General features: G+C 42.3%; 1 protein-coding gene across 1 annotated transcript in view; it reads left to right on the top strand.

The window, feature by feature from the left end:
• Window positions 1-278: 278 nt before the first annotated feature.
• The window catches only part of ANO3 (anoctamin 3), a 364,404-nt gene continuing 340,750 nt past the window's right edge, over window positions 279-23,932 (top strand). Inside the window, exon 1 of the mRNA XM_074955170.1 lies at window positions 279-327. The gene's annotated coding sequence lies outside the window, so the exon portion shown is untranslated. The remainder of the gene's footprint in view (window positions 328-23,932) is intronic.

Below are 23,932 nucleotides of genomic sequence, written 5' to 3'. Positions count from 1 at the left end.
CAATATTAGGATTTCTAGAAACATTGATACCATTTTTTTTGCCTTTCCCCCCAAATTTTTAAACTTGCAACTTCAAGGAAGTTGAATTCAGGTTTTTGGGGGGGGGTTGCGGGGGGAGGGGGTGTCTAAATTACTGTTTTTAAATTGAGAGCTTTAACTGAGATTATTTTGCAATGTCAACTGTGGTAGTTGAACTGGATAATCTTTCTCCAGAAGACACTGAGAGTGAAAATGATGCCAAGTCAGTTTTTAGTAAAGCCAAATCCAATGAACTACATGCTGATTGCTGCAGTCTTAAACTTCACTCCTCACACTCTGCACCTGCTGGTAAGCTTCAGTTTTATTGATTTCCCCCTACCCCTTCCCCCTAAGGCTGTATTTATTTATGCATGTAATATGTGGAATGAACTAGAATACCTAATGAAGAATAATTTTTCATAGGGTCTTGTAACAGCAGGTATGAATCTGAGTTCTTGTTTTAGTTAACATGTGTTGCTGTCAGGTGTACTTGGAAAAGAGGGTAGATCAGGTGCTAATTGTTTAAAAAATAAGGGGCTAGATTTCTTGTGTCACCTAAGAGCTGACATATAGAGGCTGTAGTTGAGAGAAGGAGGGGGAAAAGTGGCAGTCACCTTTGCATCACCTGGAATATGGGCTGCTGTAGGGAATGAAACAGCCTTGATATAAGACAGTAGCCTTTCCTGGGCTGTTTATGGGCTGTGCTGCAGCCCAGAATCTCCTTAGCATCAAGAGCTATGACTACTTGCCTGTCTTTTCCCAGCAAATCTCCACCATAGCAGAACTTTCATGGGAAGATACACAGTGGTTCTGCATTGCTCCTGGGCATGGGGAAATTCTCTCCTTGCCCATTCTGGCTCATTGTATGCTGCCTGAGAAATACATAGACTTGAAATAGATCCTACGAAATGTGAACAAAATTATCATCATGAGTTTGAAATTTTTATTTCCTTGAAAATTCATTTGGTTGTGCCAAAATACAGCTTTATAGACTACCACTAACACATTCAAGGCTGTATCTGTAATTAGATTTGTTGAAACATCTCCCCTATGCCCTTTAATACCTTCCAATTTATTCAGACTACTCTCATCTAAGACATACATTTAAATACGCTGCCTTCCTGTGGGCTACAGCACAGTTTTCATTGTGTATTTTACCTCATGTGACTCACTGGGAATGCCTCCACTGGATTATGTTTCCACCTGCTCTGTAATCACTAGTAGCACAGAAAACAAACTAGTTAAGCATATAGCAGCTGAATGTGAACATGGAGATGCTTTATCTTGTGGGGGGCAATCCCAACCGGATAGTGTAATTTTGACTTCACAAAAGCAGGTGAATAAGTAAACCAGGCTGTCACTAAAAGTATTTTCTTAGCAATGAACCTCCTGGAAGTTTGTGTAATTATCACTTTAAACATTATAATTTTAATAAACATTGTCACATACAATAGCCAGAATTAGCACAATATGAATAAATGTAAAGTGATGTTACCTAATCCCTTGCAAGCAAACTGATTTGATTGCTCCAAATTTGTGTCATGTCCTTAATAATAGTTATTACCTAATTATTTCATTTTCAGTCTATGAAAATATCAGTAAGGCCTAAATCTTGAAAAGACACATGCATGTGCTTAACTCTACAAATAGCGGTAGTCCCTTTGACTTCAGTGGGACTATTTGGGTGTGTAAATTTAAACACGCACACAAGACTCTGCAGGATTGGAATCCAGTGTTCATTTCTTGGACTAGGCAATTTTACATCACATTATTTTTAAGTATGCAATATCATAATGGAACAGCATAAAAGATTAACATATGTTGCAGGAGACCAGTTATAGTGAAGCAGTTAACACAATTGCTGTCATAGGACAAAGGAGAGTTAGTAGGTTACAAATTGTTGTAATGAGCCATTGATTTTTGGTGTCTAGCAGTTGAGAATTAAGTTCCCAGGCTCATCTTTTGAAGCTGTTGTGCAGGTTCCTTTAATAACAGGGACTGTGAGGTTAGATAAAGAGTGATCACTCTGTGAAAAGTATTTGCCCACGGTGATAAGGTGTTTTTTTCTTGTCTTATCACTTTCCAGTATGAATTCACTTGAAAGCGTAGTGATTGTTCGGTTTTACCCACATAGCTGTTTGTGTAATGCCCATGGATCTTGAAAGGTGTGTTGGAGTTGTGATATTGATCATTATAGCAGTGGGGATATGTCTGTGGGTTTTGCATTTGTTCGGGAAGGGTTTGGTGCTGTTTTGAGTTGGTGGGTCCTGGTCTGTGAAGTAGGGTTGCCAACTGTCTAATCACACAAACCCAAACACCTTTGCCCTGCCCTGCCTCTTCTCCAAGGCCCTGCCCCACTCACTCCGTCCTCCTTCCTTCCATCGCTCGCTCTCCTCCACCCTCACTTACTTTCACCAGGCTGGGGCAGGGGGTGCGGGGTGCAGGTTCTTAAAGGGAGTTTGGGTGTGTGAGGTGGCTCAGGGCTGGGGCCAGGGGTTGGGGTGTGGACTCTGGGAGGTGAGGCTGGGGCAGAGGTTTGGGGTGCAGGATGAGATGCGGGGTGCTGGATCTGGGAGGGGGCTGGGGCAGGGGGTTGGGGTGCAGGGCAGGGTGTGGGCTGGGGGAGGCGGTGAGGGGTGCGGGCTCTGGTGGGGCGGCGCTTACCTCCGGTGGCTCCTGGGCAGTGGTGCAGCAGGGCTAATGCAGGCTTCCTGCTTGCCCTGGCTCCACGCCGCTCCCGGAAGTGGCCAGCACATCTCTGCGGTCCCAGGGCGGGGGAAGGGGCTGCTGCATGCTGCCCCTGTCTGCATTTCCTGGCCAATGGGAGCTACGGAGTTAGCACTTGGGGTGGGGGCATCACACAGAGACCCCCTGCTCCCCACAGGGATGTGCCAGCTGCTTCCGGGAGCGGTGTGGAGCTAGGGCAGGCAGGGAGCCTTCCTTAGCCCGTTGCGCTCACGGACTTTTAGCGGCCAAAATTACTGATTTTATTCGTGTAGCGATATTTCTGTATAAATTAGTTATGCATGAGTTCCCAGTGATTAAAAGTAGGAAATAACTTTAGCAACTGTGCAGTCCTTGTTGACAAACCCTGTCATTTCAAGGATGACCTTTGTGCCTGGTTGGAAAAGTCAGTAAGTGCTGCTATTTATCTTGGGGACCAACATTGCTACAACAACGCAACTTATCAGTAATTTTTTATTTTTATTTTTGAAGAGTGGTGACTTTAATGCAATTAAAATCTCAAAAAGTCTTAGCCTTTTAAAATTGCTTTGCTTTGTTTTGATATTTATTTTATCAATATTTCCAAGAAAACCTTCTGTTATGAATGTTACCATAAGTTGGCTGAGGTCTGAATGAAACACTCTTTTAACAAAACAAAAAAAAAAACTTTGGCTTCCACTATATTGTTTCCCAAGAAAAATTTACACACACTCAGCAATGGCCATTGATAAAAATAGATCTATTTTGGCTACAGTAAAATAACAGATCTGTTTTCTTAACACACAGACTATTTCCAGGCAGCCCAGATTCATACTCTGATGGAAAGTATCAAAATCCTGACAGGGACAATCTTTAAGCATAATGCCAAATTTCCCAGATATGTACAGTAAATAACCTGAAAATCTTTATATCTGGGGAAAAAACACAATTGGACTTCAATCTTGCATTTGGATCTGCTAATGCTGACCTCTGTACTCACACATTTACAGTGGGATGACACATGGATACAGGGGTCTGCCTTAGTAGAACCTGAAGCAGGATTGGATTGGAGCCTTGCGGTCCTACACACACTCTTGTTCACTTTTCTTCTTCAGTGGACTTAGGAAGAAAAGTTGAAATACTTCACAAAGTACCAGTAAGTACAAACATATAACATGTGCTAGGTGTATGTTGGTAGGAAACAATTAGAGACATAGAACTAACATTAAACCCAGCATATATGCCATTTATTTCTCCTGTATATTTGTGCCATGTTGCCCCTATATTCAGTTGTGTTGTAGCAATCTGTACTCTAGTTCTTGGATCTAGAACTTTAATGATACTGTTTTTGTGAACAAAGTGCAGAGCTGAATGTACAGAGGGCACCAGTTAACAAAGCAGCAAACATTCCTCCACTACTGACAGGTTAATTTTATTACAATGGATTATAGCCCAGATGGCAAAGAGGAAATACTACAAACAGCATGGTGAAGTCAGATGCCACACTTCAGTAAATGTTGACTTTATTTTTAATTTTTTTTGCGTGCCCAGTGTAGACATCCATGTGCACAAGATTTCTTTGAAATGGAAGGTGCCACTGGGATTAAAATATGTGCTTTTATGTTCTCCTATAAAATGATGTTTTCTTGAATTGGGTCAGACCTTTCAGTTCAAGGGTAAGTGGAATAATGAAGTGAAAGATACAATTGGTCTGAACAAATTTAAAATTTCAGTAAAAAATGGGGAGGAGGATGTTTTCCTCTCCCGTCCCTTGCTGTCTTCTGTGTTTTTGACTGGCTCTAATTATGTCTTTTCTAAGTCCCCCATCCTGCAAACACAACTCAGTTATGGATGTGCGTAGGTGTTGGCGGAATCAGGGCCATATTCCTTAAGCATAGTGCAAAAAAACTTATTATGAAAACTGAAGGAATTTTAAATATATAATCATTACTAATTTTCTACTATGTAAGCAGAGTCAGGATGAGCTCCACCCTGACATCTGGTGGTGAGTTGTGGCAAGTTGTGGAAAAGAACTTCAGGGGCTGATCTTATTTGCATAGGCACACCCACCCCGCCAAGCATGAGCCCATAGCTGCCCAAATGGTCACTTTGGCTCCTGTGGGATCCCCAGTTTCTCTGTTGTTGGGGCAGGAAGAATAAATTATTATCCTGATTATGTGAATCAAGGACAGTGGAACTGTACTTGGCCTTTTTTTATGATGGACGGATTCGCCATCAACTAAGTAGCACTTGCTAGGCAAGGGATGTGGGTTCCAAAATTCAGTGAATTGAGAGGTTAGGGACAGGTATTAATATTTGGTGGTATGGGCTCCTGGTGAGGATCCTATATGCCAATTGCACCACCTCCTTCTCTCTCCACTGGGGAATATCAGAGCTAATTTTGCTTCTATTAGGAGTCTAGTTACAGGCTGCTGAGCTGAATTCACTTTGGGCAAATGGTGCGCCAGCACTGAGGCCCCCCTACTACAAGCTGAAATCACAAAAGAGCTAAAATTACAAAGAGCTGAAATCACTGAGTGTTGTGTTAAGTAGTGGGGGGGCCTGAACATATATTGTGGAGGCGGCTGGTGGAGCGGAGCAGCTTGTGGGGTGGCTGGCAGAGCAAAGCGATTTGTGGGATGGCTGGTAGAGCGGAGTGGAGCCCCATGGAGAGGTGGGGCAATCGGCTTCGGACCACATAAGGTGCCCCTTAACCCCCCATCTCCACCCAGGTTGGGAGGTAAAACTCTGCAGATAAACTTTCGAACTCTGGGGCTGCACTGACCAGGGACAGAGACTTTTGGGTTGTTGGACTTTTGGGACTTTAGGTGACTTTGGATTGCTGGACTCAAGAACCAAAGGGAAAGGACACGTCCCAAATTGCTTGGGGTGGGTTTTTTGCTCATGGGTTGTTATGAATCCTGTTGGTGGTGTTTCCCCAACATAATGCCACTTTGTTTCTCTCTGTTATTAAAAGGCTTTTGCTACACTCAGACTCTGTGCTTGCGAGAGGGGAAGTATTGCCTCGTAGAGGCACCCAGCGGGGGTGGTATATATTTGTCCCAGGTCACTGGGTGGGGGCTCGAGCCGGTTTTGCATTGTGTTATTGGAATGGAACCCCTAGATACTGAACCCGGCCCTTGTTGCTGCCACTCTGACAGGCAGAAGGGTTGCAACTATGTTGTGTAGTTGTAGCCATGTCAGTCCCAGGATATTAGAGACAAGATGGGTGAGGCAATATCTTCTTTTATTGGACCAGCTTCTGTTAGTGAGAGAGACAAGCTTTCCAGCAACACACAGCTCTTCAGGTCTGGGAAAAGTACTCCCAGCGTCATGGTGAAAATGCAAGGTGGAACAGATTGTTTAGCATATGTAGTTAGCGCACATGTAAGGGATCTTTCAAGGTGGAGTGGCCCGTTAACACCTCTGCAGTCATATGACAAAAAATTGGGGGGTAGTGATTTACAGATTATTGTAATAAATCAGAAATCCAGTGTCTCTGTTCAGTCGATGATTTTTAGTGTCTAATAGAGTAATGAATTCAAGCTCCAAAGCATATTCAACAAGGACAAGTGCAGAGTCCTACACTTAGGAAGGAAGAATCCCATGCACTGCTACAGGCGGGAGACCGACTGGCTAAGCAGCAGTTCTGCAGAAAGGGACCTGGGGATTACAGTGGACAAGAAGCTGGATATGAGTCAACAGTGTGCCCTTGTTGCCAGCAGATTGAGGGAAGTGATTATTCCCCTCTATTCGGCACTGGTGAGGCCACACCTGGAGTATTGCGTCCAGTTTTGGTCCCCCCACTACAGAAGGGATGTGGACAAATTGGAGAGTCCAGCGGAGGGCAACGAAAATTATTAGGGGGCTGGGGCACATGACTTATGAGGAGAGGCTGAGGGAACTGGGGTTATTTAGTCTGCAGAAGAGAAGAGGGAGGGGGGATTTGACAGCAGCCTTCAACTACCTGAAGGGGGGTTCCAAAGAGGATGGAGCTAGGCTATTCTTAGTGGTGGCAGATGACAGAACAAGGAGCAATGGTCTCAAGTTGCAGTGGGGGAAGTCTAGGTTGGATATTAGGAAAAACTATTTCATTAGGCAGGTGGTGAAGCACTGGAATGGGTTACCTAGGGTGGTGGTGGAATCTCCATCCTTAGAGGTTTTTAAGGCCCGGCTTGACAAAGCCCTGGCTGGGATGATTTAGTTGATGTTGGTCCTGCTTTGAGCAGGGGATTGGACTGCTCAAAGCAGGACCAAATCAGGTCCTGAGGTCTCTGGCCTCATTCCCAGTATATCCACTACACTGTGGGAGGATGGGTAGTAATGGATATACTGGGAATGAGGCCAGAGACCTCAGGACCTGATGATGCTCCTGAGGTCTTTTCCAACCCTAATCTTCTATGATTCTATGTCTTTTGAAAGTGTTGTGCAGATTTCCTTTGAGGATGAGGACTGAGAGATCAGATATAGAGTGATCACTTTGTGAAGAGTGTTCACCCACAGAACATTGTGGGTTTTTCTGTTATTTTTCTATGTGAGTTCATTTGAGAGTGTAGTGATTATTTGGTTTCACCCACGTAGTTGTTGTTGGAGGCATTTAGTGCACTGGATGAGGTATACACATGTTGTAATAGGCATGTATTGGTTCCATGGGTCTTGAAAGGTGTGTTGTGGGGGAGTGTGTGCTGTAACAGTGGAGTCTGTCTGCAGGGTTTGCATCTGTTTTTCTGGCAGGCTCTGATGCTGCTTTGAGTTGATGTGGCCTGGTCTATGGAGAGCTTGCTTCCGATGATGAGCTTGGAGAGTTTGTTTGAAGGTCAGAAGAGGTGATTCAGGAAATATTTCTTTCAGGATGGGGTTCTCATTGAGTATGGGTTGTAGTTGTTTGATTATACCCTATAGGGGTTCCACTGTGGGCTGGTAGGTGACAACTAAGGGTGTGTAGTCAGGGGTATGGGGGGGGGAAGAGGGGGATTATTTCTGTACTGAAGCAGGTTCTCTCAAGCTATTTGAGTGACCTGTTCCATGATGTGATCTACTTCTCAGGTGGACTGTCCTTGTTTGGTGAAGGTGTTTTTACATGTGTTAAGGTGTATATCCCAGACTTAATCCTCCAAGCATATTGGCATAAGAATGCCTGGCTGTAGATAACAGATTTCTTGGTGTGGTTACTGGATCTGTGAAGGTAGGTGTGGTGATCCATGGGTTTCTTGTTCTTCTCAGGGGAAAACTTTCTTTTCCCCTCTTCTTCCCACCCTCACCAACAAAGCAAAGCATCCAAATAGTGCTGATCTGCACAGGGGAGTTACTGTTTTTTTTGATGAGTAACCCCATGTTCAGCAGGACTAGAGAGTCCCACTTGTTATATTCCAGCATTTAAAAAAAAAAAAGCAGAGTGAAATAACAAATCAGGTTTTCTTTAAATATACATTATGTTTAAAGAGAAATATCCTCTCCAAAAAAATCCTTGGCCATTGCTCCATCCCCTTAGCATTATTCCTTTGGCACAATGAGATACAAAGCTGCACTGACAGGGAATTAGGAATTCCCTTGGATAAGGAATTCCCTGGAAGGTATGAAGTTGGCATAGCTGCCTAAAACTACTTCCCACCCTCCCTCTTGTAGTGGATATACTGGGAATGAGGCCAGAGCATGATGTGTTTCAGCCAGTCTGGACTAGCAGAATAGCTTCTGCAGGTTAGAGTGGCCTCAAGGCTTTTATAACTTGGGGCTGCACCTATCTGGAGCTGCACTCAGAATATGTATGTAAAACAGAACAGGAAGGGACTTCCTGGATAGTCAAGTCCCCTGATATCACAGGTAACTCCTTCATGTAATCCTGATCAGAAACTTGTCAAGGTCTATCTTAAAACTAGTTAACTTGTTTGCTCTACTACTCCTTATTGGCAGGCTGCTCCAGAAATTCATTCCTCCGGTGGTTATAAATCTAATTTTTAGCCTAAATTTATTTATAGCCAGTTTATACCCATTTGTCCTTGTGCCAGCACAGTCCATTAGCTTCAATAGTTCTTCTCTTTCTCTGGTGTTTACCCCCCAATGTATTTGTAGAGAGCAATCGTATCTGCTCTCAGCCTATGTTTTTCTAGGCTAGCTAAGCCAAAATCTTAGTCTTCTCTCATAAAATAGGCTCTCAATTCCCGATATCATCCTTATATCCTTTTCTGTTCCAGTTTGAATTCATCTTTCTCATCAATCTTGTACTTGGGTGGCCAGAATTGTACATAGTCTTCCAGATGAAGTCTGAGTGCCTTGTACAATGTCATTAATACTTCACTATCTCTACTGGAAATACCTCACTTGATGCATCCTAAGATCACATTTGTCTTTTTCACAGGCACATCACACTGGTGATTCATATTCGTCCTGTGATCGACTGTTACACTCAAATCTTTCTCCTCTTCTGTTTCCAACTGATCCAACTGTTTCCCTAGCTTATCGTAGAAAAGTTTTAGTCCCCAAGTGCATTACCTTGCACTTTGTACTATTGAACTTCATCCCGTTTTTATTATTCCAGTGTTCAAGGTCATCCAGTTCTTCCTGTATTTTATATTCCAATCTTTCTCTGAATTGACTATAACCCTCAACTATGTGTCATCACAGATTTCATTATCACATCCCTGCTTCTTGTGCTAAGGTCATTAGTATGTGGCGTCAAAGAGGAGAAAGGAGAGTGAGTTTGTGTGTGGGGGGGTGAGAAAACCTGGATTTGTGCTGGAAGTGGCCCACCTTGATTATCATGCACATTGTAGGGAGAGTGGTCACTTTGGATAAGCTATTACCAGCAGGAGAGTGAGTTTTTGTGTGTGTGGTTTTTGGAGGGGGGTGGGGGAGTGAGAAAACCTGGATTTGTGCTGGAAATGGCCCCCCTTGATTATCATACACATTGTAAAGAGAGTGGTGACTTTGGATGGGCTATTACCAGCAGGAGAGTGAGTTTGTGTGTGGGGTGGCGGAGGGTGAGAAAACCTGGATTTGTGCTGGAAATGGCCCAACTTGATGATCACTTTAGATAAGCTATTACCAGCAGGAGAGTGGGGTGGGAGGAGGTATTGTTTCATGGTCTCTGTGTATATAATGTCTTCTGCAGTTTCCACAGTATGCATCCGATGAAGTGAGCTGTAGCTCACGAAAGCTCATGCTCAAATAAATTGGTTAGTCTCTAAGGTGCCACAAGTACTCCTTTTCTTTTTGCGAATACAGACTAACACGGCTGTTACTCTAAAAGAGCCATTTGTCTCCCCTCCCCTTCTCTCTTCGTGTTCACCAAGTGGATCTCAGGTGCACCTGATGATCTAGACCTAGGTCTCCACAAATGTTATTCCTTGAGATAACGTACATAAGTATGTTCACTTTCAGCAAACTCAACCTTTTGTGTCCTCTGAAATATATGGATCCCAATTTAGCATTCTAAAAACATCTTACAGGGGTGCCACATCTTCAGTGACATAAGAATTAAATTCTTTGATTCCAGATTAAATTAATATTTACAGGGTGGGATTTTGCCTCTAAGTGGAATATTTACTTTAGTGAAATGGAAATATCTGAGAACAATTTTTCCTTAATAAAATATATTGTAAGTAACTAATCTATTAGACTTTATCTGATGGTTAGATTATTTCATAGTGCAAAGCCGCACTGCTGCCACCTGTGAATGTCTTTTAAACTGAAAATATTTTGATTATTCTCTGAAGACTGAGTAAACCCTGTTTGTTGAAAATTGCCTAAATCAATATTCTTCCATTCTCCCCCTGAGTTTGTGGTAATTTTCTCATTCATTTCTTCTGAATCTTGGAGTGTGCAAGGAATTACATACACAACTGTGAATGGTAGCTGTGCATGTAATCATCTTTGTGCCACACTGACAATTCATCCTAATTGTTCAATTGTGCTGCTGTGATATAATGCAAGAAAGAACAAAGGTGATGATATACTAGAAGTTGTTGCTGTTAATTGAAACACAATTTTAGGTCCCAGTCCTAAAATGAACTCTGTGCAGGACCAGAGATCAATTCAGGATCAGGGCCTAAAACTCCAAGGGCTTCATTCTCATGATCCTTACTCCAATTTTAAAACTGTGCAACCCATTGGCTTAATTTATAATTTACACTAGATCAGGTACCATATTGCTGCTTCTCTCTCTCCCTCCTCCTCACTGCATAACAAAATAGGAAACTATTTTCCTCTTCATTCCTTCCTAGGGAAAATGGACAGAACAGCTTCAGCGAGATCAATATTAGGAAAATATCCACCTACTTATGTGTCCATGAGGACAAGGCTCATGGCAAAGCCACCAAGAGAAATAATTCATTCAGTGGCAGGGTTGAGACATAAGTTATTAGCAATCTCCTACCTTCCACATACTATGTAATGTATTTCATTATTTCTGATGGAGAACAGAATAACTATAGATTTCTTACTGAGCTGTTGTCATTTTTAATTCTTTCTTTACCTTGAAGGCCAAACAGAACTGTTCTATACAATTTGTGTCAAATCCTGGTAACAGGGGACTGTAACACATGAAATAAAACAAAGGTAGACTCTATTATTCCCAAATTAATATATTTAATATACTACTGCTTTATAAATTAAATTGGCATCTGCTGTAGCTCTTGGGAGGGGAAGGCAACTCAGTGGTGCTCAGATCTGGAAAAACTGGAGTAGGGTTTATGCTGCGAAGTCTCAACAGTGCTAACACATGAAGTACTCTGGCATGGATCAGCATTGTAGCTAGTCATCCTAAAGGTGTACCGTATGCTGCTAGTGTGAAATCCTTGTTCTTTGTCTTTCTATACTAAAAGTTCAGTTAAAAAAAAAAAAGCCCACAGTAGGCTCATAGCCAAATAATAATTCAAAATTCTCAGAGGTCTAGCCCGCTGAAGCATTCATCTCTGCCCCAAGGGTTCACAACTTCTGTCCTTGCATGTCTAAAATAGATGGAAACTAAGCTGGATATAGACATTTAATTTTTCCCAAAGGCATAATTTTTTTCTATGTTCTTCCTCCCGCTAATAAGCTATTTACTTTTAAGCTGGGGATGGGGGCAGGTCAACTAATCCTAGTCTATTTAAAGGAATTTTTTCAGTGCTTTATTATTGAGCATTAACAGCCAGCTGTATTTTCACAAACATGTATGTATTTTATATCCCAGCTTCCCTAAGTAACGATAGCAGACATAAGACTTGATTTACATACAGCATGTGCTGCTTCTCAGATGCCACTGGAAAGTTGTCTGATTTTTAACAGGTATGGTGAGGTACTTACACGTTAAATTGCAGTATTCCGTGCTGGTGGATGGGAGTAGGAGCAGTGAGTGGTTTTTCTCAGTCCTTACTCTTGCCGTCATTCTTCTTCTTTTGTTATTGAGTCAGCATGGGTCTGCCTTATGTCTTAGTTTATTAGCAGCCAGCCTGCACACTGTATGCTTGAGCCTAGCACGAGGCACAGGTAGCCAACAGGCTGGGAAATGCAAGATGTGCCAGAAGAGGAGATCTGTAAGATACCTGAAATGTTTCCTAACGGTGTCAGTGTAAGGGTATTGTTACAAATCAGGGCTCGAAGCAGAGCTAGTCTCCTCCAGGCAATTTAATGAGTGTAGCTGGCCTGCATAAAGTGTCTGGATTGGATACACCACCAGATTGGCTGGAAGGGCCAGAAACTGGCTCTTAAGCCTGAAGCAGCAGCTCCTCCCTGGATGCTCAAGGCGCACACCACTGTGACTCCTAGAGAGTTGCCTTGTTCCTGCTACCCCTGCCTTGCTCCCAACCTTGCCTCACCCTGGTCCACGTATGAGACCTCTCCTTGCCTGTTACCCTGCTCTGACTACTGCCTCCAGCTCTGTCCCTAACCCCTAGTTTCTAATATTCAGTTCCTGATGCCCGCTCCAGCCATGAGGCCTCACAGATGGAGCAACCCACACATAAGGGCCAGGGCCTCTGGTGAAAGCGTGGATCCTCTTAAGGTGCCAGTGGAACCTGCAGAAAGTGCAGCTGCAAGTGGCAAATGCAGAATGTGGACCTGCAAGAACAGGTTGCCTGCTGACTCCTTCAATGCTGACCCTGGAGCCAAAGATTCCACTGCCTGCTTAATTTGATCAGGACGAGTTTTGGGGATTCCCAAGCCAATGCTGGCTCCTGTTCTTTGTGCACTTTCAATCATTCCCTACCGATCAGGCCTGTATGAGTCTCTTGTTCACTGGGAAGGCTTTGGCTTGGGCTTCCCCCATCCCTTCTGGAACAGTCCAGCCCCTTTTTGGGACAATTGGAGGAATTCATTCAAGCCACGTCTATTATCTTTGACACCAATCACACACTGACCACTGATTCAGCCCTTCAGGCTTCACAACAGAGATACTCACCCGCTGCCAAATGTCATCGTTTGGCTTCTGACACCAGGTGGAATGAGATAGTGTAACCACTTCCACCGGGGTTAAACAAGATTATAAAAGATGAGCTCATGTGGCTAGAATCTCCCCCCACAATATATTGGCTTATGCATCAGAATTGACGATCCACTCATGGAGTGGTGTTGAGAGCGTGCATCAATTCTCCAGAGGCCATCAGCATCTCTGTCCATGATCCCCAACCACGTGAGTTTTTTCCCTGGCATCACAACCCATGACAGTCAACCAGGCCCTGCCCACAGCTCTCGAATGCAGAGAAGCTCTGACACCAGCAACTGGGCCTGTGTTGGCAACCTAGCTACCTTGCATTGATGTGCCCAGCGAAGACACAGACAGCACAGGGGCTGGGAAATGGTAGGGCCTGAGCCCCAAGGAGTGAGTCCAATCTTGTTTGGTCTTTCTCCTCCTCTGGGAGGCCCTCGGTCAGCACAGCAGGACTGGCAAGCCAGTTTCCAATGCAGCTCTGCATATACCCACTGATTCAAACACTGGCAAGCCCCAAGATTCATCTAGAGGTCCAAGTTGACTTGGGTGCCCTGGGTATCTTGAACTTTGAGGTCCATGCGGTATACGACATGCAAGAACTCTCCAGATCTGGTTGAGACTACTGATGAGTATCTTCTCTTTGGGACCATTAGCCCAACAGGCCATGCCAATGACAGTTGCTACTCTCTGGAAGCATCAGGATGCCTTCCAGTTTGGTATAAACTGGGAACATCATGCTCTGGTCATCCTAGATATGCCCTGGCTTTCTACCCATGACCCCTGAATTCGCTAGGAACCCTACACTTTTTAGCTCCTGGTATTGCTGGCAATCCTGTCTCCCAGGACCCAAGGACCAAACTGGTACATGCTACAGTTCATGCCACACACTGGAAAACTTTGAACCTCCAGGGAGTGAACCCCCCAGGACCCTCAGGGCCAACCTCAGCCTGTCTGCTGTGGCAGAGATCACCACAAATACCCTGACTTTGCCAATGGCTTTCACAAGGGAAGGTAGACATACAGCCCCTGCAGCAGAGTTACAACTGCCAGAAGCCAAGATCCCATTCAGTTGAATATATGCACGCACTCGCGCTCGCTCTCTCTCTCTCTCTCTCTCTCTCTCACACTCACACACAGAGAGAGAGCTTCAGGCCCTCTACACACATTTGCTAGGAGAACCTATCAAAGGGTTTCATCCAGTCATCAATCTTTGTACCTGATCCATTTTGTCAAGAAGAGCCACACTACAATTCCAGTGGTAATTGACCATTTAACTATGGTGTCTCATTTTTGTTTCATGTCAGTCACTTCTCTCTGCTCAAGAGACAGCCCACCTGTTTGTGAACAAGTTCTTTTGTCTCCACAGCTTGCTTATGGACATGGTATCTGACTGGGCACCATACTTTATTTCCTGCTTCTGGTAGGAATTTTTTTATGCCACCTGGGTATTTTATGCCCTGGGTATTGATGCCTCAGTGGCATATCACCCAAGGACCAATGGTCAGGCAGAGTGGGTCAATCAGGTCCAAGACCAATGCATACATAGACTAGAAAGCAATCATCAAGATAATTGGTTGCCTTTGATCCTTCCTGCTGAGTTCACCTACATAAGCAGACTCCTTCTTTGTTAACTATCGTCTCCATCCTCACATTCATCCAAAGATCCACTCCAAAATGTCCATGCCCACTATCACCGAACTCACTGCCCACATCCAGCAGATACACCCCAAGAACTCCAATAGCACTTTGTCACCAAGGCAACTTACAAATGTTATGCCAACTGGTCCCCCTAGCCAACACCCAGCTTTGCGGTAGGGGATAAGATTTGGTCATCCACCAGAACCTGTGATCAACTTGCCTTTCTCAAACTGGACCATCAGTACCTAGGGTTCTTCCAGATTATGAAACAGATTAATCCTGTTACATTCAAACTACAGCTACCAAATTATCTCAGGTACTGTGCAGCACAGCAGGTGCCTTTAAACCACTAAAAGTCCTTTAATAGATTACATGGAAGCTACAGATAAGTTTATTTTTGTGTTGACAAAGTGACCCAGGTTTACTTCTCTGTTACACCAGTATAAATTCAGAGCAGCTCCACTGTCTTGTATTGATTTGTCTAGATTTACACTGGTATAGCAGAGTAACTGGGCCAGATTCTGATGTCACACAACAACACCTGAAAACATATGGTCAGTAATAGACAGAAATGTTTTTCATGAGTGTACAGGCAGATATACACAGTTAACTGGGCTGGAAGCTGAATATTATAAATAGAGAGGAGTCTGAATAGTGCTGAAAGAGACCAAGTGTCTTCCAAGAGCACTTGATAAAAGAGAACTTGGCTGCCTGTTAGTCTCCTTGTGCAATTCTGAACTGTGATATTTTACTGTTAAAAAACCACTGTAGAAAGTCTATCTCCAGGAATTATACACACATGTGCGTGTGTGTGTCTATATGTAATATAAGAAAATTAGCATAATTAATCCCATGTTTAGTGTGCACGCACTCCCTCTTTCCTTGAAATTTCCTTGATCTAAGTATGCTAACTACTATGTTTTGTGTAAATTGAATCACAATTAGGTACTTTTTCATCTGTATTCTGTAAAGTGAATTGGCCTAAGATTACAATTGTAATGAATTGATGGGGTAAGTAAAATGTTCAAGTTTAAAGTATACATCTATAATATTAAAATACATAATCTAAGAAAAAATAAAAGTAAAAGAGGCCAATAGAATCATAGAATATTAGGGTTGGAAGAGACCTCAGGAGGTCATCTAGTCCAACCCCCTGCTCAAAGCAGGACCAATCCCCAACTAAATCATCCCAGCCAGGGCTTTGTCAAGCCAGGCCTTAAAAACCTCTAAGGATGGAGATTCCACCACCTCCTTAGGTAACCCATTCCAGTGCTTCACCACCCTCCTAATGAAATAGTGTTTCCTAATATCCAACCTAGACCTCCCCCACTGCAATTTGAGACCATTGCTCCTTGTTCTGTCATCTGCCACCACTAAGAATAGCCTAGCTTCATCCTCTTTGGAACCCCCCTTCAGGTAGTTGAAGGCTGCTATCAAATCCCCCTCCCTCTTCTCTTCTGCAGACTAAATAACCCCAGTTCCCTCAGCCTCTCCTCGTAAGTCATGTGCCCCAGCCCCCTAATAATTTTTGTTGCCCTCCGCTGGACTCTCTCCAATTTGTCCACATCCCTTCTGTAGTGCGGGGACCAAAACTGGACACAATACTCCAGGTGTGGCCTCACCAGTGCCGAATAGAGGGGAATAATCACTTCCCTCAATCTGCTGGCAATGCTCCTACTAATACAGCCCAATATGCCGTTGGCCTTCTTGGCAACAAGGGCACAATGCTGACTCCAGCTTCTCGTCCACTGTAATCCCCCCAATAAACACCACTAACACATCACGTTTACTTTTGTCACCTAATAATGAGTACAAATATATTAAAGCTACATATAGTCAGGCAGTCTTCAGTTGAGATTTATTTCCATTGTTGTATTTCCATTTTTATGCTGCAATTCACTGTAATTTTATGGAAATGCAATATTGAAGTGCAATATACTGTTGTGTAAAATTTCATTTCAGACCATTACTAATGAGAGAAGAAATCTTTTTTTCACGAATTCAATTCTAAGGCAATAAAATCATCGGTTGGAGGTGGATTTAATCAAATTGATCTCATGCATCTCCCTGAAAACTCAAGATTGTTCATTACTCTACCTTTTTGTCCTGTATAGTTTTAATTAAGTCCTAAGCATTGGGGTTCCCACCTTTCCTCTGTGAGACTGGTCCATCACCCAGTATGTATCACTCTCAGCAAGCTTTCCTGGTATTCAATCCAAACTTCTTAATTTTGTTCTGTTGTTTCTAGTTCTACTTCTGAGTGCCACACTAAGTTCCTCACCCTTCTTCCTGTTTGCACCATTCAAATATGTGTAAATTATGCCTACCCTATATCCTCATTTCATCAAACTGCTCCTATTTTGGATATAGAGTGTGTTTGTACAATGTAGGTTCACTATTCATCATTAATCACTGTCAAATGCTGAATCTAACATACAGTGACATTGTGCTTGGGCACTAACTGGTCTCTGGTGAACAAAAGGTTAAATTAGCTCATTGTTCCCTACCCTTGCACAGAGGAAGGACTATAAATTGACCGTATAGGAAATGTTGCCTAATGCCAAATGTCACACAACAGAGTTGAACCCCAAGCTGGAAGTTTTCTTTGCTTTGAATATATTAAATTATTTTACTTTTGTTATAAACAGTGACCTTTCTAAGGAGACGATCTTTTTGACTGCAACTGTCTTGTCCTGCCAAGTCATTCAGTGAATGGAGATTCTCATACCATAGGTTTTTCTCAGAATACGGAAGATATGTCTGACATCTATTGACACACACTGGCTTTTTAATGGTAATTAGAGCTGGTTAGAAAACTGTTTGTTCTGCAGAATAGTTCAACTTCTCATTAGAAAACTTCTTGGCTTTTAACAACCAAAAGCTGAAAACTTTCAATCCAAAACTGCCAAAACCCCAAACTTTCAGTTTTCCTCTGAAAGTTATCAATTTTCCACCAAATAAACAAAAAAACCCAAACATTTTCTTGGAAAGCAGACTTTTTACATGACTCTTTTCTTGACATAGTTGAAAACCCAATTTCCTGTTGGAGGGGAAAAAATTGATGGAAAACTTTTAATCGGTCCTAATGATGACTGCTGTAATGCATTGCAAATTTATTACACCACTGAACTCGCAAGTCAAGATATCTGATGCTTATGTTTGTTTCAAGTTTGCCAGATTATACTTCCATGAGGTGTAACACAAAAGGACTGTGTTCTTTCTGCACTGTAATCAGTTGAGCCAGGTGGTTTGATTTAACTATATAGAGTCACTATAAATTAAAGTAAGTTATAGCATATAGTGGTTTTTAGGTAGAAGATAATTAGTGTATTAAGGGCTCAAGCCTGCAAACCTGACCCAGTCAAAACATTCATTTAAGTCAATGGACATTATGACTAAATAAAAATTGCAGGATTAGATTCAGTACCTTAAAAAAGAAATTTTCAGTGTGCATTAATCAAAACATGATTAAATTAGCTGGTTCTAAACTGTCCTGCTTTAAAAATTGATGGACACTGGAAGCAGTTTGTATTTAAAAAAAGAGAGAACTATTGAAACAGAACCCTAGTTTTGTTTCAGCATTTGTGTTAGCAGTTTTGTGTGACTCTGTGGTATGCCTGGTATGAGGCACTGGTTGTCTCTGCTCAGTTATATTAACTAAACTTAGTGCTATTTTAGAAATGAAACAACAATTAAAAAGTCTATTTTTAGTAGCATTTGATATATTGGTTTTGGTGTTGTCAGAAAAGACAAGCAAAATATAAATGTGGAGTAATTTTAAGGGTATAAGTGTGTGCGCGTGTGAGAGAGAGAGAGCAAATACGTCAGAACCCAAAGTGGGCATAAATATAACCTCCAGCATTCAAGGCCCATCTCAAAGCAGGTTGAATGAACTTGAATTTATTTATAAATTCTGACATCTCATATTTCTTGGGAGTGACTTGTCCTTGTCCTTCTGACTAATTTATCTAGATGAAGTAACTCATGTATTTTGGTTGATTTTTTTTTTCTTCCCTTCATATCTGAAAGAACAGAAAGTTCAAGCTAGTGTACATATTTCACTGGAACTTCAGATTGTTGACCTATTGATTCACCACAGGAAGGAAGTGGTGAGAGGATGCATGTGTTCACTCCCTCTTTTCATAAACAACCTGAGTGTTGAAGTCAGGGATGTATCTTTAACAGGGTGAAATAGCTTTTCCTGCTCTCCAGTACTCCAAACTATAGCTTGCTGTAGCCTCTCATAACAAACCTCATCTTGTTGACCACTCCTGATGCAATACCTTTGAGGAAACCTTGTTCCCCCTCCCTGCTCATGTTCCCCAGGGATTTGACCTTTATCTCCATCTGTATTATCCTCTTGGGTGACCTCATCTATTCCTTTGGTGTCTCATCATTTTGGTGCTGACAACTCTCTATTCTGCCTTTTTGGCCCTTATCTCTCTTTCTGAATAAGCTTGTATCTCTCTTTGTCTAGGGTTATAGGAATTACCATGCTGAGTCAGAACAGTGGTCCACCTAGTCCAGTATCCTGCCTCTGACAGTGATCCATACTTCCTGCTTCTGAGGAAGGATGGGAAATGCTACAGTTGGCTATGTCTCCAACATCACCTCAAGAATATCCTACCACTCCCTCAAATTAAATATGATTAAAACTGAGCAAAAATCTCTCTTTAGTTCTGAAGGAACTCATATGTGAAATTACAGAACTGCTAACTGTGGTATGTAACCTATCATTTAAATCCGCTTCTGTACCAAATGACTGTAGGATAACTAATATGACATCAATTTTTAAAAAGGGCTCCACAGGTGATCCCGGCAATTACAGGTTGGTAAGCCTAACTTCAGTACCTGGAAAACTGGTTGAAACTATAGTAAAGAACAGAATTGTCAGACACCTACATTAACGTGATTTGTTGGGGAAGAGTCAACATGTCTTTTGTAAAGGGAAATCATGCTCACCAATCTACTAGAATTCTTTGAGGGGGGTCAACAAGCATGTAGACAAGGGTGATCCAGTGGCTATAGTGTACTTAGATTTTCAGAAAGCCTTTGACAAGGTCCCTCACCAAAGGCTCTTAAACAAAGTAAGTGTCATGGGATAAGAGGGATGGTCCTTTCACAGATCAGTAACTGGATAAAAGATAGGAAACAAAAGGTAGGAATAAATGGCCAGTTTTCAGAATGGAGAGAGATAAAAGGTGATGTCTTTCTGGGGTCTGTACTGGGACCAGTCCTATTCAACATATTCATAAATGATTTGGAAAAAGGGGTAAACAATGAGGTGGCAAAATTTGCAGATGATACAAAACTACTCAAGATAGTGAAGTCCAAAGCAGACTGCGAAGAGTTACAAAGGAATCTCGCAAAATTATAAATCAATGGTATGCCCACATCTTGAATACTGTGTACAGATGTGGTCCCCCATATCTCAAAAAAGTTATATTGGAATTGGAAAAGGTTCAGAAAAGGGCAACAAAAAATGGTTAGGAGTATGGAATAGCTTTCATATGAGGAGAGATTAATAAGACTGGGACTTTTCAGCTTGGAAAAGAGAGGACTAAGGGGGGAATATGATAGAAGGTCTATAAAATCATGACTGGTGTGAGAAAGTAAATAAGGAAGTGTTGTTATTTAGTCCTTCTCATAATACAAGAACTAGGGGTCACCAAATCTCTGGTAGAAGTCCCTAGGCCCACCACCCTGCTGCAAGGCAGAAGACCTAAGCTTCCACCCAGTCTGTTAGGTGGAGGATGGGGGAGAGCATGGGGTGGCTCCATGAGCCACACTTTAACTGTAAAAGAGCTGCATGTGGGTCACAAGCTGTGGCTTGGCCACCCCTGTAATGATGAACCATAAATTTTTCCTAATAAAATAACAGGAAGAATTAAATATAGTGTTTGTCATGATTCTTGTCTAACCTATTTTGTTTTCCAGGGTTTAGGAAAACTATTGCCTAACCATATACCGTGCAGGGATTAAATGGGACCCGTAGGACTGATTTTTTTTTTTTTTTTTTTTTTAGTGTGCTAATCTAATATTTTAAAACTTAACACAAGTGGAGTACAGCTGACAAACTACACAGTAGCTGCCATGATAAATAGCACTTATGTAACTGTGTTTCTTCAACACCGGGCTAACATTAACAAATGCTCCCAACAATCCAATGAGTTAGGCAAGACTTCTTTTTATCTATATGTGGAAACAAAGATACAGAGAGATTACAATGCTGACAGGTCTCATTGACCTCAGATGGAATTGGGTGCACTCGGAACTTCTGAAAATTAAGCCCTGAGTGAGTTGCCCAAGATAGGCAGTCTCAGAGCCACAATTACAACTTGGAAGAATCCGTTCCTGCTTTTAGAGCTGCCTCTACCTTTTCATGTATTTGTAAATTGTGTTACCCAAAATTGGGCCAGCTAGTAAGCTTAGGGAGGACTAATGACCCACCAGAGTTTGGCAGAAAGCAGAACATTTATTATACTGATAGCTAAGCTCAAAAGAAGGGGCAGGGTCACACTCGCATACTCATGCTCCCAGGACAGGCACGGCACTGGAGATGTCAGGATCCTTCAAGGTAAGTGTCCCATGGCGCAGCGATGGATGGTGCGATGAAGGTAAGTCTTCCCGAGGCACGATGAAATGCAACGCAACGAACCACTGGCCAGGCAGTCCGGGCGAAAGGCCTTCACGGGAGGTACAATCTTGTGAGTGCACTTCTAAGCACATGGCCCCTTCCCCTTTTAAAGACCTGCTCCTCATGGCCTGCGACTAGAGATGACTTGGCCACGTCTGGTTGGTCACACTCCACCTTGGGCAGTGTCCATGCACGGGGCGTGTGATCGCTGCCTAATCAGAGTCCCAGACACCTTGTCTACCTGGAAGCTCTTCTGATCTTCCAGCTGCTCAAGCAGCCCATTCATCCCACAAGCATTCCAGGAGGGAGGGGGAAAGCCACTTCACAGGTATTCAAAGAGGGAGAGGAGACAAAGTGGGGATGGGGGTGGAGGTGTAACAGACCTTTTGAACCTACAGGTTATACACAGCATAGTCATACAGATCATTGCTGCTCCTACAACAAATTGTACATACTGGAACATTTGCAAAGTATCTACCCAGAATGTATTGTAATGCTTGATTCTCTTTGGTGACTGAGAGTTACATTTAAACATGTTATACTAATACCTAACTCTGTTTGCTTTTCATCCAAAGATCTCAAAGCACTTTATACAAGTGTGGTGGTATTTTCACCATTTCACAGATAGAAAATAGACACAAGAAATGACTTGTCCAAGGTCACCGAGCATGCCAGTGGTAGAGCTGGAAGTAGAGCCTGTGTCCCCACTCTATCTAGTTGGCCACACACCCTCCCAAATATGTAAGCAATATGTAAGCAATTACTTAATTGCTTATAATCTCTTGATTTCCTCTCAGGGGCAGATTTTCAGCTTGTATAAATCTGTTTATAGCCATTAAAGTTGATGGAACTTTACAACCGCTCAGTATCTTACCCTAAAATTCTAACACACAAATAAGCAATGAGTACAGTGATATTGGGCATTCTCTTTATAACTATGTTTACCACAAATATGTTGAAATGTGAGTGTAGGTGGTTGGTGGGTGATGAGGATTATTTGTTCTTTTTAATTGAAAAAGAAAACTGAAAAGTAGCTTTTAAAAGATGTGTGTATGTGGGGGGGGGGGGCGAGGAAGCATATAAAGAAAATCCTAATAATACCTAACTGGGCTCTGTTAGGTGACAGCGAAAGCTCTGAGATCATTTACTGGCACTACTATACCTTAAACCTACTCAAATGATCATTCCACTTAGAACATTTATAAAAACAAACTTAAAACTCTACATTCTAAAATAAAATGCTGACATTCCATATGTATAGTGCACAATTAAGTGTGATTGCAGATGACTATAGAGATGTAGCTGACTGTAAATGTCACTTTAAAATTCACAAAACAATTATATAAAATATAGCGGAACTCTTAAGGAAATCACTGACAAAAAAAACTTTTAAAGACTATATTAATCAATGCCACTTCTGCAGAGCCAGGGTTTATCCTATTTTATACCTTGTTTATGCATTTAATGACATGCATCTAAAGATGTCGGGCCTTTATGAAAAAATATATGAAATAGAGTTGTGGGGGAAAAAGCTGTCAATTATTGTATTTGAATCTAATGAATATTTCGTAGAGGTGAGATGGACCAGTAGATAAACTGAAAGCCTGAGGGTTGGGTGAAGTGGGTGGAGAGGTAGATGGTAGGGGAATACTCTCAGGTCCATGCATAGGCCAGCTAACCTAGTGTTGTAATTAATTCTGTCAGTCTACAAACAATCCTCCAAGAAGTGTTACTTTCAGAGCTGATATACTGTACAGCGTGAGTGTATGTGCTAATTGGCAGAGATGTGATATGGAGAGAAGCTAAATGAATTCTTTCTATTGATCTTCACTGCAGAGGATGCGAGGGAAAGTCCCACACATGAGCCATTTGTTTTTAGGTGACAACACTGAGGAACTGTCCCAGTTTGAGGGGGCAATAGAGTTTTTGGAAGGCATTGATAAATTAATCAGTGAGTCACCAGGACCAGATGGTATTCACTAAAGAGTTGTAAAGGAACTCAAATATGAAATTGCAGAACTACTAAGTGTGGTATGTAACCTATCATGTAAATCACCCTTTGTACCGAATGACTGCAGGATAGCTAATGTGATGCTGATTTTTTTTTAAAAGGCTCTGGGGGGTCCTGGCAATTACAGGCTGGTAAACCAAACTTCAGTACCAGGCCAATTGGTTGAAACTATAGTATAGAACAGAACTATCACACACAGAAATGAACATGATATGTTGGGGAAGGGTCACACAGCTTTTGCAAAGGGAAACTTATGCCTCACCAACCTATTAGAATTCTCTGAAGGTATCAGCAAATGTTTGGAAAAGTGTGATCCAGTTGTATATAGCGTACTTGGACTTTGAGAAAGCCTTTGATGCGGTTCCATGCCAAAGGCTCTTAAGCAAAGTAAGGAGTCATGGGATAAGTGGGAAGGTCCACTCATGGATCAGTGACTATTTTTTGCTGAGTCATGCTTGAGTTATTTTCAGGGGATGTTCAGACAGCTTCACAGAAATTAATTGACTGTAGTCTAGGAGCA

Source organism: Natator depressus, chromosome 6, assembly GCF_965152275.1.
Source record: "Natator depressus isolate rNatDep1 chromosome 6, rNatDep2.hap1, whole genome shotgun sequence".
Classification (NCBI taxonomy): Eukaryota; Metazoa; Chordata; order Testudines; family Cheloniidae; genus Natator; species Natator depressus.
Note: the sequence above shows the minus strand (reverse complement) of the source record. Positions and strands in the feature narration are given on the sequence as shown.